Consider the following 15324-nt stretch of genomic DNA (forward strand, 5'->3'; position numbering starts at 1 on the left):
ACATCACAAGAAGGCTCTTTATATACATAAAAAAAATGGATGCCAGATACAATGGGCAGAGTTACAATTAAAACTGAATTCATAGTAGAAATAATAAAAACAGTATTGTCACGATGCCGGCTGGCAGGTAGTGGACCCTCTGTGCCAGAGAGGGATTGGCGTGGACCGTGCTAGTGGACCGGTTCTAAGCCACTACTGGTTTTCACCAGAGCCCGCCGCAAAGCGGGATGGTCTTGCTGCGGCGGTAGTGACCAGGTCGTATCCACTAGCAACGGCTCACCTCTCTGGCTGCTGAAGATAGGCGCGGTACAAGGGAGTAGGCAGAAGCAAGGTCGGACGTAGCAGAAGGTCGGGGCAGGCAGCAAGGATCGTAGTCAGGGGCAACGGCAGAAGGTCTGGAAACACAGGCAAGGAACACACAAGGAACGCTTTCACTGGCACTAAGGCAACAAGATCCGGCAAGGGAGTGCAAGGGAAGTGAGGTAATATAGGGAAGTGCACAGGTGAAAACCCTAATTGGAACCACTGCGCCAATCAGCGGCGCAGTGGCCCTTTAAATCGCAGAGACCCGGCGCGCGCGCGCCCTAGGGAGCGGGGCCGCGCGCGCCGGGACAGAACAGACGGGGAGCGAGTCAGGTAGGGGAGCCGGGGTGCGCATCGCGAGCGGGCGCTACCCGCATCGCGAATCGCATCCCGGCTGGCAGCAGGATCGCAGCGCCCCGGGTCAGAGGACGTGACCGGAGCGCTGCAGCGGAGGGAGTGAAGCGAGCGCTCCGGGGAGGAGCGGGGACCCGGAGCGCTCGGCGTAACAGTACCCCCCCCCTTGGGTCTCCCCCTCTTCTTGGAGCCTGAGAACCTGAGGAGCAGACTTTTGTCAAGGATGTTGTCCTCAGGTTCCCAGGATCTCTCTTCAGGACCACAACCCTCCCAGTCTACTAAAAAAAAATTTTTCCCTCTGACCTTTTTGGCAGCCAAAATTTCCTTGACCGAGAAGACGTCCGAGGAGCCGGAAACAGGAGTGGGAGGAACAGATTTGGGAGAAAAACGGTTGAGGATGAGTGGTTTGAGAAGAGAGACGTGAAAGGCATTAGGGATACGAAGAGAAGGAGGAAGAAGAAGTTTATAAGAGACAGGATTAATTTGACACAAAATTTTGAAAGGACCAAGATAGCGTGGTCCCAACTTGTAGCTAGGGACACGGAAGCGGACATATTTAGCGGAGAGCCATACCTTGTCTCCAGGGAAAAAGACGGGGGGAGCTCTTCTTTTCTTATCCGCGAACCTCTTCATGCGTGAAGAAGCCTGTAAGAGAGAATTTTGGGTCTCTCTCCATATAATGGAAAGGTCACGAGAAATTTCATCCACAGCGGGCAGACCAGAGGGCAAGGGGGTAGGGAGGGGGGGAAGAGGGTGACGGCCGTACACCACGAAAAATGGGGATTTGGAGGAAGATTCAGAGACCCTGAAGTTATACGAAAATTCGGCCCATGGAAGGAGATCTGCCCAGTCATCCTGGCGGGAGGAAACAAAATGTCGCAAATAATCACCCAGGATCTGGTTAATTCTTTCTACTTGTCCATTGGACTGGGGATGATATGCAGAGGAAAAATTTAATTTAATCTTGAGTTGTTTACAGAGAGCCCTCCAGAATTTAGACACGAATTGGACCCCTCTATCCGAGACAATCTGCGTAGGCAACCCGTGAAGACGAAAAATGTGTACAAAAAATTGTTTAGCCAACTGAGGCGCAGAAGGAAGACCAGGAAGAGGGATGAAATGTGCCATTTTGGAGAATCGATCAACGACCACCCAAATAACGGTGTTGCCACGGGAAGGGGGTAAATCAGTAATAAAATCCATACCAATCAGAGACCAAGGCTGTTCGGGGACAGGCAGAGGATGAAGAAAACCAGCGGGCTTCTGGCGAGGAGTCTTATCCCGGGCACAGATAGTGCAGGCTCGCACAAAGTCCCCAACATCCGTCTCCAGAGTCGGCCACCAATAGAAGCGGGAGATGAGTTGCACAGATTTCTTGATGCCCGCATGACCTGCGAGATGGGAGGAGTGACCCCATTTGAGGATTCCGAGGCGTTGGCGTGGAGAAACAAAGGTCTTTCCTGGAGGAGTCTGCCTGATGGAGGCAGGAGAAGTGGAGATCAGGCAGTCAGGTGGAATGATGTGTTGCGGAGGGAGATCAACTTCTGAGGCATCCGAGGAACGAGAGAGAGCATCGGCCCTAATGTTCTTATCGGCAGGACGAAAGTGAATCTCAAAATTAAATCGGGCAAAGAACAGAGACCACCGGGCCTGGCGAGGATTCAGCCGTTGGGCCGACTGGAGGTAGGAGAGGTTCTTGTGGTCGGTGTAGATAATAACAGGAAATCTTGATCCCTCCAGCAGATGCCTCCATTCCTCAAGTGCTAATTTAATGGCTAGAAGCTCTCGATCCCCGATGGAGTAGTTCCTCTCCGCTGGAGAGAAGGTCCTAGAGAAAAAACCACAAGTGACAGCATGCCCGGAAGGATTTTTTTGTAGAAGAACAGCTCCAGCTCCTACTGAGGAGGCATCAACCTCCAATAGGAAGGGTTTGGAAGGGTCAGGTCTGGAGAGCACGGGAGCCGAAGAAAAGGCAGACTTGAGTCGTTTAAAGGAGTCTTCTGCTTGAGGAGGCCAGGACTTGGGATCAGCATTTTTCTTGGTTAAAGCCACGATAGGAGCCACAATGGTAGAAAAATGTGGAATAAATTGCCTGTAATAATTGGCGAACCCCAAAAAGCGTTGGATAGCACGGAGTCCGGAGGGGCGTGGCCAATTTAAGACGGCAGAGAGTTTGTCTGGATCCATCTGTAGTCCCTGGCCAGAGACCAAATATCCTAGAAAAGGAAGAGATTGGCATTCAAACAGACATTTCTCAATTTTGGCATAGAGTTGGTTGTCACGAAGTCTCTGAAGAACCATACGGACATGCTGGCGGTGTTCTTCTAGATTGGCAGAAAAAATTAGGATATCGTCCAGATATACCACAACACAGGAGTATAACAGATCACGAAAAATTTCATTGACAAAGTCTTGGAAGACGGCAGGAGCATTGCACAGTCCAAAGGGCATGACCAGATACTCAAAGTGTCCATCTCTGGTGTTAAATGCCGTTTTCCACTCGTCCCCCTCTCTGATGCGGATGAGGTTATAGGCGCCTCTTAAGTCCAATTTAGTGAAGATGTGGGCACCTTGGAGGCGATCAAAGAGTTCAGAGATGAGGGGTAAGGGGTAGCGGTTCTTAACCGTGATTTTATTAAGACCGCGGTAGTCAATGCAAGGACGTAGGGAGCCATCTTTTTTGGACACAAAGAAAAATCCGGCTCCGGCAGGAGAGGAGGATTTACGGATAAAGCCCTTTTTTAGATTCTCCTGGACGTATTCGGACATGGCAAGAGTCTCTGGGGCAGAGAGAGGATAAATTCTGCCCCGGGGTGGAGTAGTACCCGGGAGGAGGTCGATAGGGCAATCATAAGGCCTGTGAGGAGGTAGAGTCTCAGCTTGTTTTTTGCAGAAAACATCCGCGAAGTCCATATAGGCCTTAGGGAGACCGGTTACTGGAGGAACCACAGAGTTACGGCAAGGGTTACTGGGAACCGGTTTTAGACAGTTCTTGGAACAAGAGGACCCCCAACTCTTGATCTCCCCAGTGGACCAATCCAGGGTTGGGGAATGAAGTTGAAGCCAGGGAAGTCCAAGGAGAATCTCCGAGGTGCAATTGGGGAGGACCAAAAGTTCAATCCTCTCATGATGAGATCCGATGCTCATAAGAAGGGGCTCCGTGCGGAAACGTATGGTACAGTCCAATCTTTCATTATTTACACAATTGATGTAGAGGGGTCTGGCGAGACTGGTCACTGGGATGTTGAACCTGTTGACGAGAGAGGCCAAAATAAAATTTCCTGCAGATCCAGAGTCCAAGAAGGCCACAGTAGAGAAGGAGAAGGCAGAGGCAGACATCCGCACAGGCACAGTAAGACGTGGAGAAGCAGAGTAGACATCAAGGACTGTCTCACCTTTGTGCGGAGTCAGCGTACGTCTTTCCAGGCGGGGAGGACGGATAGGACAATCCCTCAGGAAGTGTTCGGTACTAGCACAGTACAGGCAGAGGTTCTCCATACGGCGTCGTGTCCTCTCTTGAGGTGTCAGGCGAGACCGGTCGACCTGCATAGCCTCCACGGCGGGAGGCACAGGAACAGATTGCAGGGGACCAGAGGAGAGAGGAGCCGAGGAGACGAAACGCCTCGTGCGAACAGAGTCCATATCTTGGCGGAGTTCCTGACGCCTTTCAGAAAAACGCATGTCAATGCGAGTGGCTAGGTGAATAAGTTCATGTAGATTAGCAGGGATTTCTCGTGCGGCCAGAACATCTTTAATGTTGCTGGATAGGCCTTTTTTGAAGGTCGCGCAGAGGGCCTCATTATTCCAGGACAATTCTGAAGCAAGTGTACGGAATTGTACGGCATACTCGCCAACGGAAGAATTACCCTGGACCAGGTTCAACAGGGCAGTCTCAGCAGAAGAGGCTCGGGCAGGTTCCTCAAAGACACTTCGGATTTCCGAGAAGAAGGAGTGTACAGAGGCAGTGATGGGGTCATTGCGGTCCCAGAGCGGTGTGGCCCATGACAGGGCTTTTCCGGACAGAAGACTGACTACGAAAGCCACCTTAGACCTTTCAGTGGGAAACAGGTCCGACATCATCTCCAGATGCAGGGAACACTGGGAAAGAAAGCCACGGCAAAACTTAGAGTCCCCATCAAATTTATCCGGCAAGGATAAGCGTATCCCAGGAGCGGCCACTCGCTGCGGAGGAGGTGCAGGAGCTGGCGGAGGAGATGACTGCTGAAGCTGTGGTAGCAACTGTTGTAGCATAACGGTCAGTTGAGACAGCTGTTGGCCTTGTTGCGCTATCTGTTGTGACTGCTGGGCGACCACCGTGGTGAGGTCAGCGACAACTGGCAGAGGAACTTCAGCGGGATCCATGGCCGGATCTACTGTCACGATGCCGGCTGGCAGGTAGTGGACCCTCTGTGCCAGAGAGGGATTGGCGTGGACCGTGCTAGTGGACCGGTTCTAAGCCACTACTGGTTTTCACCAGAGCCCGCCGCAAAGCGGGATGGTCTTGCTGCGGCGGTAGTGACCAGGTCGTATCCACTAGCAACGGCTCACCTCTCTGGCTGCTGAAGATAGGCGCGGTACAAGGGAGTAGGCAGAAGCAAGGTCGGACGTAGCAGAAGGTCGGGGCAGGCAGCAAGGATCGTAGTCAGGGGCAACGGCAGAAGGTCTGGAAACACAGGCAAGGAACACACAAGGAACGCTTTCACTGGCACTAAGGCAACAAGATCCGGCAAGGGAGTGCAAGGGAAGTGAGGTAATATAGGGAAGTGCACAGGTGAAAACCCTAATTGGAACCACTGCGCCAATCAGCGGCGCAGTGGCCCTTTAAATCGCAGAGACCCGGCGCGCGCGCGCCCTAGGGAGCGGGGCCGCGCGCGCCGGGACAGAACAGACGGGGAGCGAGTCAGGTAGGGGAGCCGGGGTGCGCATCGCGAGCGGGCGCTACCCGCATCGCGAATCGCATCCCGGCTGGCAGCAGGATCGCAGCGCCCCGGGTCAGAGGACGTGACCGGAGCGCTGCAGCGGAGGGAGTGAAGCGAGCGCTCCGGGGAGGAGCGGGGACCCGGAGCGCTCGGCGTAACAAGTATAAACAGACAACCAAAGATATGAATATACATATAACGGAACAACCGGCATGAAACTATATTAACCCCTTCCCGCTATAGGACGTATGCAGACGTCCAATCATCCGACATGTTCGCGCATTTGGAGGTATGCATACGTCCTAGCGATCTCCGGCACTGCCGCGGGCAGTGCAGGAGATCGGCGACGGGACCCGGCTGTTAATCACAGCCAGAGTCCCGCCGTAGCTGCCGGAGCCGCGATCGCACAGGTCCCAGCAGCATTAACCCCCTAGATGCTGATCACGGCATCTATGGTGTTGACAGGGGGAACGCTCTCCCCCTGTTCTCCAACGGCGGCGCCGCGATACAAACGTGGGTCGACGTTAGTTGCTCTGGTAGCAGGAGGTGAGATCATGACCTCCTGTATGCCTGCTGCGGAAGCCTGTGAGATCCAGCCAGAGGCTGGATCGCACAGGCTGTAGTGTCTGCAGCTCATCAGGTTATACTGTGCTGCAGTACAAAAGTATTGAAGCATAGTATAACCTGTAAAAAGTGTAAAAAAAATTAGATAAAAAGTTATTCAATAAAAGTATGAAGTGTAAAAAAATTAAAAAAAATAAATGCCCCCTTCCCCAAAAAAAACCCTGTATTATCACCAAAAAAGATCAAAAACACAAATCATATACATAATAGGTATTGCCACGTCCGTAATGACATGTACTATAAAACAATAATGTAAGTTATCCCGCACGGTGAACGCCGTAAAAAAAACATAAAAAAAAGCGCTAAATTTGCCAATTTTGGTATAAATAGCGGATTAAAAAAGATCAAAAGGTAGCATGTAGCACAAAAATGATACCAATAAAAAGTAGAGCTCATCCTGCAAAAAATAAGCCCTTACTCAATGGCGTCGGACGAAAAATAAAAAAGTTACGGCTGTTGGAAAATGAATGGCAGAAAAAGAATTTTGCTTAGAAAAGGAAAAAAAAACATAGAAAGCTACCGTATATACTCGAGTATAAGCCGACCCGAGTATAAGCCGAGACCCCTAATTTCAACCCAAAATCCCAGGAAAAGTTATTGACTCGAGTATAAGCCTAGGGTGGGAAATACCTCATCCCCCCCTGTCATCATCCAGACCCGTCATTAACATCCTCATCATCATCCCCTTGTCATCATCCCACACATCCCCCCTTCATCATCCTCTTATCCCACACATCCCCCCTTCATCATCCCCTTATCATCCCACACATCCCCCCTTCATCATCCCCTTGTCATCATCCCACACATCCCCCCTTCATCATCCCCTTATCATCCCGCACATCCCCCCTTCATCATCCCCTTATCATCCCGCACATCCCCCCTTCATCATCCCCTTATCATCCCACACATCCCCCCTTCATCATCCCCACCCCCCTTCATCATCCCCACACCCCCCCTTCATCATCCTCTTCTCATCATTCGCCCTCAGTGGTCTTCAACCTGCGGACCTCCAGAGGTTTCAAAACTACAACTCCCAGCAAGCCCGGGCAGCCATCGGCTGTCCGGGCTTGCTGGGAGTTGTAGTTTTGAAACCTCCGGAGGTCTGCAGGTTGAAGACCACTGCGGCCTTCAACATCATCCAGCCCCCTCTCACCCCCCTTTAGTTCTGAGTACTCACCTCCGCTCGGCGCTGGTCCGGTCCTGCAGGGCTGTCCGGTGAGGAGGTGGTCCGGTGGGGAGGTGGTCCGGTGGGGAGGTGGTCCGGGCTGCTATCTTCACCGGGGGCGCCTCTTCTCCGCGCTTCCGGCCCGGAATAGAGGCGTTGCCTTGACAATGACGCAGGAGTACGTTGGCAATGAACGCACCTATGCGTCGTTGTCACGGCAACGTGACTATTCTGAGGCCGGGCCCGAAGCGCTTAGAAGAGGCCTCCCCGGTGAAGATAGCAGCCCGGAACCAGTATCCCACCGGACCACCTCCTCACCGGACAGTCCTGCAGGACCGGACCAGCGCCGAGCGGAGGTGAGTACTCAGAACTAAAGGGGGTGAGAGGGGGCTGGATGATGTTGAAGGCCGCAGTGGTCTTCAACCTGCGGACCTCCGGAGGTTTCAAAACTACAACTCCCAGCAAGCCCGGACAGCCGATGGCTGCCCGGGCTTGCTGGGAGTTGTAGTTTTGAAACCTCTGGAGGTCCGCAGGTTGAAGACCACTGCGGGTGGGGGAGTTCACTCGAGTATAAGCCGAGGGGGGTGTTTTCAGCACGAAAAATCGTGCTGAAAAACTCGGCCTATACTCGAGTATATACGGTATATAAAATATAACATCACTTTTACCGCACAGTGTACACCATAAAAAAATAATTTAAAAAACGCCAGAAATTTTCCAGTTTTTCACAATATTTTTAGGTTTTTCACTAAAAATGCTGCATGTGTCAACAAAAATGCATCACTTATATAAAGTACAATATGTCACGAAAAAACTGTCTCAGAATCGCTCTGCTCAGAAAAAGTGTTCTAAAGTTAATACCATTTAAAGAGATACACGTCAAATTTGAAAAAAAGAGCCTGGTCATTGAGGTAAAAAATGGGTCCGTCCTTAAGGGGTTAAATAATTCATGGATAATAATAGAAATGTTGGAGATGACTAAAGGTCACAGCAAGCCCCGCTCACATACACCGGCAGTAGTGCATGAGAGCGAGGCTCGCCGCAAAAGCAGGGTAAATAAACAAATAGTATTATGCAAGGCCACGTGGTGCCCGGATCCGTAGTAAACAGTAGTGAGAAGACTAGTTGTCAAGGACGCGTCGTCATGGCAAGAGGAGGCCACGTGACCCAAGCTGGCCAATGCGCACACTCCGCAAGAGGATTCCTGAGGTCGAACAGTGAGTGGCTGCGCGCTGATCGGGTGAGGCCATGTGACCGCATTTAGCCTTTGACAGCGGTCCTGTAAAAAGAAATGAATGGACATATTACGTAAGCAGTGAATAATACATGTTGATACATCGCATATAGTACAGTGGATGGTAACATGTTAGAAGGAGGAGGACTTAAATAATACATAGCGCCATATGCAAGATGTAAACAGACAGGGTATGTAACACTAGCCGGTAAGCTATTAAAAAAGGTTAAAAAGTGAAAATATGCCTCGTCGATGGTAACGTGCGAGACATGGGTATACATAGACAGTTCATATATATCCTTACATTTTTATTTGTCTCTATAAATTTTATGTTTCTGTTTTTCGGTCTTCCGTTTTCCCTATCTCATCGCTACTATATTGTAATTTTTAGAGTACCACCATTGGAATTTTATGGTATTCTTATATTATAATTAACATTACACCACTACATATTGTTATTAGTTATTATATATTTTATATATTACTTTCATATATTTCGTAATTTATATTTTAATTTTTATCCTACCACTCTCCCACTCCAGAATATTTATTTATTTATTTATCACTCATATATATGTATATTTACTTCTGATGCTGCTACCATATTTGGCTGCTTTAATGTTATCCCTCTGACTGCGACCATTTATGGCTGTTAAATTTAATTAACTGTTCTTATTTCTTTACCATTCATCATTTACAGCTCATTACACCCTATATATTTTGGGATTCATTTATTGGTGCTCCCTTTTATACTAATGCGACCATATAAATTAGTGCCATACTGCTTATCTATACCCATGTCTCGCACTATACCATCGACGAGGCATATTTTCATTTTCAACCTTTTTTAATAGCTTACCGGCTTCCTGTTTGTTGCTTCTGGAGTCAGGAACAGCGCCCGCTGAAAAGATTATTTTTCTCCATTACTCTTCAGGTGGTCAGTTAAGCAGCTATGTGGCCAGGTGGGAGGCTATGTGGCCAGGTAGTCAGGTGGGCAGGTGTGTGGCCAGGTAGTCAGGTGGACAGTGATGCGACCAGGTATTCAGGTGGGTGGCTATGTGGCCAAGTATTCAGGTGGGCGGCTATGTGGCCAGGTAGTCAGATGGGCAGCTATGCGACCAGGTTGTCAGTTGGGCGGCTATGTGGCCAGGTAGTCAGGTGGAAGGCTATGGGACCAGGTAGTGAGGTGGACGGCTATGGGGACAGGTAGTCAGGTGCGCGGCTATGCAGGCAGGTTGTCAGGTGGAAGGTTATGTGGACAGGTATTCTTGTGGGCGGCTATGGGGCCAGGTAGTCCTGTGGGCAGCTATGGGGCCAGGTAGTCAGGTGGCAGGCTATGCATCCAGGTATTCAGGTGTCTGACTAATTAGTAGCCCTACCCTTAATCACCCCTACCCCAATCAGAGGATGGTAGAAAAAAACACCTACTGCTCTCTGTTACAGTGTACTAGAGATGAGCGAATCGAAGCTGACGAACCCAAATTCATTACGAATTTCAGGAAATATTCGATTTGCAACAAATGCAAATATTGCTGCGATTCTATCGCGCTAATCGCTTCATTAAACTCCATTTACTGCGGTGCAGGCTCCAGGGCATCTAAAATGGCGGATCCACATGTCAGTACATGGGGCAAGGAATGCTGGGAAGGCGGGAAGGGAAGTAGGCGGGATGACCCTGAATCACATGCAGGATGCAACCTATCAGCAGCCAGTGACCCTTGTGATGTCACATTCCTATATAATCGGCAGCCATCTTGCGGCCAGTCACTTCATTACAATACACTGCAGAAGGATCATAGGATGCAGAGCCTGTGTGTGTCACAGCAGAAAACAGTGCAGTCCAGCAGCATTTAACATCCTCCTAGTCACATCAGCGTTCTCGTGGATGGAGAGCATTGTTTTTTCACTTAAAAGGATTTTTACTGCAGCTGCAGGCATTAGCCTCCCAGTCTGTTTCTTCGGCATAGTATTACAGATAGGGGCAGATAGCTCATACATTTTAACAAGCTTCTTCAACTTCATAAACCTTAGCAGAAGAGGCAGGAATAATTTTTCAGTGATATTCAGTGTCTTTGTTCCACCAAAAATCATCTGCTGGTTATACTACTCTGTAGACGGTATAATACACAGCAGTCCATTCCTAATAGTCTTTGACAGAGTGCAATTTTGTGTTTAGTACACAGCTTTTTTTAGTCCTGTTGTGTACTGCTGGTGTTTTAGAAAAATAAATTGCTTTTAAGAGTACTTTAGCGCATTTTTCTGCCCTAATCAGTGCATACCACATACGTACATCTAAGTAGTGTACTATTTTGTACCTGTTAATCTGTCAAGGGCCTACATACTGTGAAAGGACAGCCAAAAGTATCACCGGCTGGTGTTTTACAAAACATACTGAGTTTTTAGGCACATTGTAGTGCATTTTTCTGGCCTCCTCAGTGCATATCGCATACATACATCTAAGTAGTGTACTATTTTGTACCTGTTAATCTGTCAAGGGCCTACCTACTGTGAAAGGACAGTCAAAAGTACTCACCGACTGGTGCTTTACAAAACAAACCGAGTTTTTAACTGTACTGTAGAGCATTTTTCTGCCCTCATCAGTCCATACCACATACCTACATCTAAGCAGTATACTATGTTGTACCTGTTAATCTGTCAAGGGCCAACATACTGTGAAAGGACAGACAAAAGTAATCACTGGCTGGTGTTTTACAAAACATACCGAGTTTTTAGGCGCATTGTAGCGCATTTTTGTGCCCTCATAAGTGCATACCGCATACGTACATCTAAGTAGTGTGCTATTTTGTACCTGTTAATCTGTCAAGGGCCTACATACTGTGAAAGGACAGAGAAAAGTAATCACCGCTGGTGTTTCACAAAAATACTGAGTTTTTAGTTGCATTGTAGTGCATTTTTCTGCCCTCATCAGTGCATACCGCATACGTACATGTAAGTAGTGTACTATTTTGTACCTGTTAATCTGTCAAGGGCCTAAATGCTGTGAAAGGACAGCCAAAAGTAATCACCGGCTGATGTTTTACAAAAATACTGAGTTTTTAGGCATATTGTAGTGCATTTTTCTGCCCTCATAAGTGCATGCCGCATACGTACATCTAAGTAGTGTACTATTTTGTACCTGTTAATCTGTAAAGGGCCTACATACTGTGAAAGAACAGCCGAAAGTAATCACCGGCTGGTGTTTTGAAAAAAATACAGAGTTTTTAGGCGCATTGTAGCACATTTTTCTGCCCTCATAAGTCCATACAGCATACATACATCTAAGTAGTGTACTATTTTGTAAATGTTAATCTGTCAAGGGCCTACATACTGTGAAAGAACAGCCGAAAGTAATCACCGGCTGCTGTTCTACTCAGATACTTTTTTAAGTGTACTGAAGAGCATTTTTCTGCCCTCATCAGTGCATACCACATACCTACATCTAAGTAGTGTACTATTTTGTACCTGTTAATCTGTCAAGGGCCTACATACTGTGAAAGGAGAGCGAAAAGTAATCACCGACTGGTGTTTACAAAAACACAGAGTTTTAGGTGCATTGTAGTGCATTTTTCTGCTCTCATAAGTGCATAAGTACATCTAAGTAGTGTACTATTTTGTACCTGTTAATCTGTCAAGGGCCTACCTACTGTGAAAGGACAGTCAAAAGTACTCACCGACTGGTGTTGTACTCAGATACTTTTTAAGTGTACTGTAGAGCATTTTTCTGCCCTCATACCACATACCTACATCTAAGTGGTGTACTATTTTGAATTTGTTAATCTGTCAAGGGCCTAAATGCTGTGAAAGAACAGTCAAAAATACTGAGTTTTTAGGCATATTTTTGCAAATTTTTTCTGCACTCGTCAGTGCATAACGCATATTTACATCTCAGTAGTCTTCCATTTTGTACCTGTTAATCTGTCAAAGGTCTACATACTATGAAAGGACAGATGAAAGTAATCTCCTGCTGGTGTTTTACAAAAATACTGAGTTTTTAGGCGTATTTTAGCACATTTTTCTGCCCTCATCAGTGCATACCGCATACGTACATCTAAGTAGTGTACTATTTTGAATTTGTTAATCTGTCAAGGGCCTAAATGCTGTGAAAGAACAGTCAAAAGTAATCACTAGCTGGTGTTTTACAAAAATACTGAGTTTTTAGGCATATTTTTGCGCTTTTTTTCTGCACTCGTCAGTGCATAACGCATATTTACATCTCAGTAGTCTTCTATTTTGTACCTGTTAATCTGTCAAAGGTCTACATACTATGAAAGGACAGATGAAAGTAATCTCCTGCTGGTGTTTTACAAAAATACTGAGTTTTTAGGCGTATTTTAGCACATTTTTCTGCCCTCATCAGTTCATACCACATATGTATATCTAAGTAGTGTACTATTTTGTATCTGTTAATCAGTCAAGGGCCTACATACTGTGAAAGGACAGACAAAAGTAATCTCCTGCTGGTGTTTTACAAAAATACAGAGTTTTTAGGCGCATTATAGCACATTTTTCTTCCCTCATCAGTGCATACCACATACCCACATCTAAGTAGTGTACTATTTTGTTCCTGTTAATCTGTCAAGGGCCTAGATACTGTAAAAGGCCAGCCAAAATTAATCACCTGCTCCTGTTCTAGACAAATACTGTTTTAAGCGTAGTGAAGCGTATTGCACTCCCCTCATATACGCACTAAGTGTGTCAGGCAGAGAAGTGCCAGGACATGCACAGAGGAGTGGCAGAGGCCTAAATCCTTCAGGCAGAGGTTGCAGCAGACTAGGGGCAAGTGGCAGCAGGAGTCGCAGTGAGAGGCCTGAGCTCCCTTTATCAGGTAGCAGTCGTGTCTCGACCAGCAACCCATCAGGGGTCAGTGGGTTCCTCAGACACAACCCTCAGTTGGCATGGCCCGGGAGCAGTCCCTGTCCTCCCATTTCCTCTGTCCTATGCTGTTTCTTCTCCTACAGAAGTATCTTATGCTGTGGGTTCAGCTCCACTATTCACTGAGGTCGATCTAATAGAGGACAGTCAGCAGCTACTGCTCAGCCAAGAAGTGGAGGAGACATCCTCCGCTTCCTCCGCCAGGCAGGCAAGTAGTGATAAGGAGAGTGACGTGGGAGTTGGTGTTGCCAGGGTTCAGGGTCCTGAAGCAGACACTGTTGAGGAACCTGGGGAGGAAATTAGTAACGTGCAGACACTTGTTGATGATGATGAAGACGATTGCAATTGGGAGCCGGGTGCAGAAGAGGCTTCATCATCATCAGGAGAAGAGAGTTGCAGGTTGCCCGTGAGGCAGCTGAGCCAGCAAGGCAGTAGCATGGTTGGCAGTCAGCGTGGTGGCAGAAGTGGAAATTCTGGAGCCAAACGTGCCCGGGGGAGGCCACCTGCTCTGCAGAAGCCTACCTCCCCCTGAGGTAGTGGAACAGGGGTTCCTGGAGATGGCGGCAGTAGCAGTCAATTAGTGCATACTGTTGGTGGGAAAATCAGCTACTCGGCGGTGTGGCAGCTTTTCATCAAGCATCCGGAGGAGGTTCACATAGCCACATGCAAGATATGTCGGCAGAAGGTGAAGCGTGGCCAGGGTCCCAATGTTTGCACAATGGCCCTGCGTCAACATGTGCTTCGCCACCATAAAGCGGCCTCGGAGAACCGTGGCTCCGATGTATTGGTCCGATCCCGGTGATGCCCTGTATTAACCCTTCAGACACGGTGATCAAAGCTGACCGCAGCGTCTGAAACAAAAGTGAAACTATCCCGGCTGCTCATTCGGGCTGTTCGGGACCGCCGCGGTTAAATCGGGGCATCCCGAACAGCTTACAGGACATCGGGAGGGACCCTACCTGCCTCCTTCGTGTCCGATCGGTGAATGACTGCTCCATGCCTGAGATCCAGGCAGGAGCAGTCAAGCACCGATAACACTGATCACAGGCGTGTTAATACATGCCAGTGATCTGTGTAAAAGATCAGTGTATGTAATGTTATAGCTCCATATGGGAGCTATAACATTGCAAAAAAGAATGTAAAAAATAAAGTGTTAATAAAGATCATTTAACCCCTTTTAAAAAAAATAATATATAATAAAAAAAATAAAACAGTGTAAATAAAAATAAACATATGTGGTATCGACGCGTGCGTAAATGTCCGAACTATAAAAATATATTGTTAATTAAACTGCACGGTCAATGACGTACACGTAAAAAAATTCCAAAGTCCAAAAAAGCTTATTTTTTATCAATTTTTTATATCAATTTATCAAAACAAAAATGGTACCGATAAAAACTTCAGATCACAGTGCAAAAAATTAGCCCTCATACCGCCCTGTATGTGGAAAAATAAAAAAGGTATAGGGGTCAGAAGAGGACATTTTTAAACATATACATTTTCCTGCATGTAGTTATAATTTTTTCCAGATGTACGACAAAATTAAACCTATATAAGTAGGATACCATTTTAACCGTATGGAAATACAGAATAATAATAAGGTGTCATTTTTACCAAAATATGCACTGCGTAGAAATGAAAGCCCCCAAAAATTACAAAATGGCGTTTTTTCTTCAATTTTGGCGCACAATGATTTTTTTTTTCGTTTTGCTGTGGATTTTTGGGTAAAATGACTAACGTCACTGCAAAGTAGAATTGGTGACTCAAAAAATAAGCCATAATATGGATTTTTAGGTGGAAAATTGAAAGGGTTATGATTTTTAAAAGGTAAGGGGGAAAAAATGAAAATGCAA

The 15324-nt window shown here is 47.4% G+C and overlaps 2 protein-coding genes across 5 annotated transcripts in view; one reads left to right on the forward strand and one right to left on the reverse strand.

Annotated features, from left to right (window-relative positions):
- Positions 1-15324, reverse strand: part of TMPRSS4 (transmembrane serine protease 4) — an 87486-nt gene that overhangs the window by 63531 nt on the left and 8631 nt on the right. The window lies entirely within an intron of this gene.
- SMIM35 (small integral membrane protein 35) overlaps positions 1-15324 on the forward strand; it is a 143297-nt gene that overhangs the window by 28904 nt on the left and 99069 nt on the right. The gene's annotated exons all lie outside the window — the stretch shown is intronic.

The sequence above is a fragment of the Hyla sarda genome, chromosome 10 (genome assembly GCF_029499605.1).
Source record: "Hyla sarda isolate aHylSar1 chromosome 10, aHylSar1.hap1, whole genome shotgun sequence".
NCBI classification, from domain to species: domain Eukaryota; kingdom Metazoa; phylum Chordata; class Amphibia; order Anura; family Hylidae; genus Hyla; species Hyla sarda.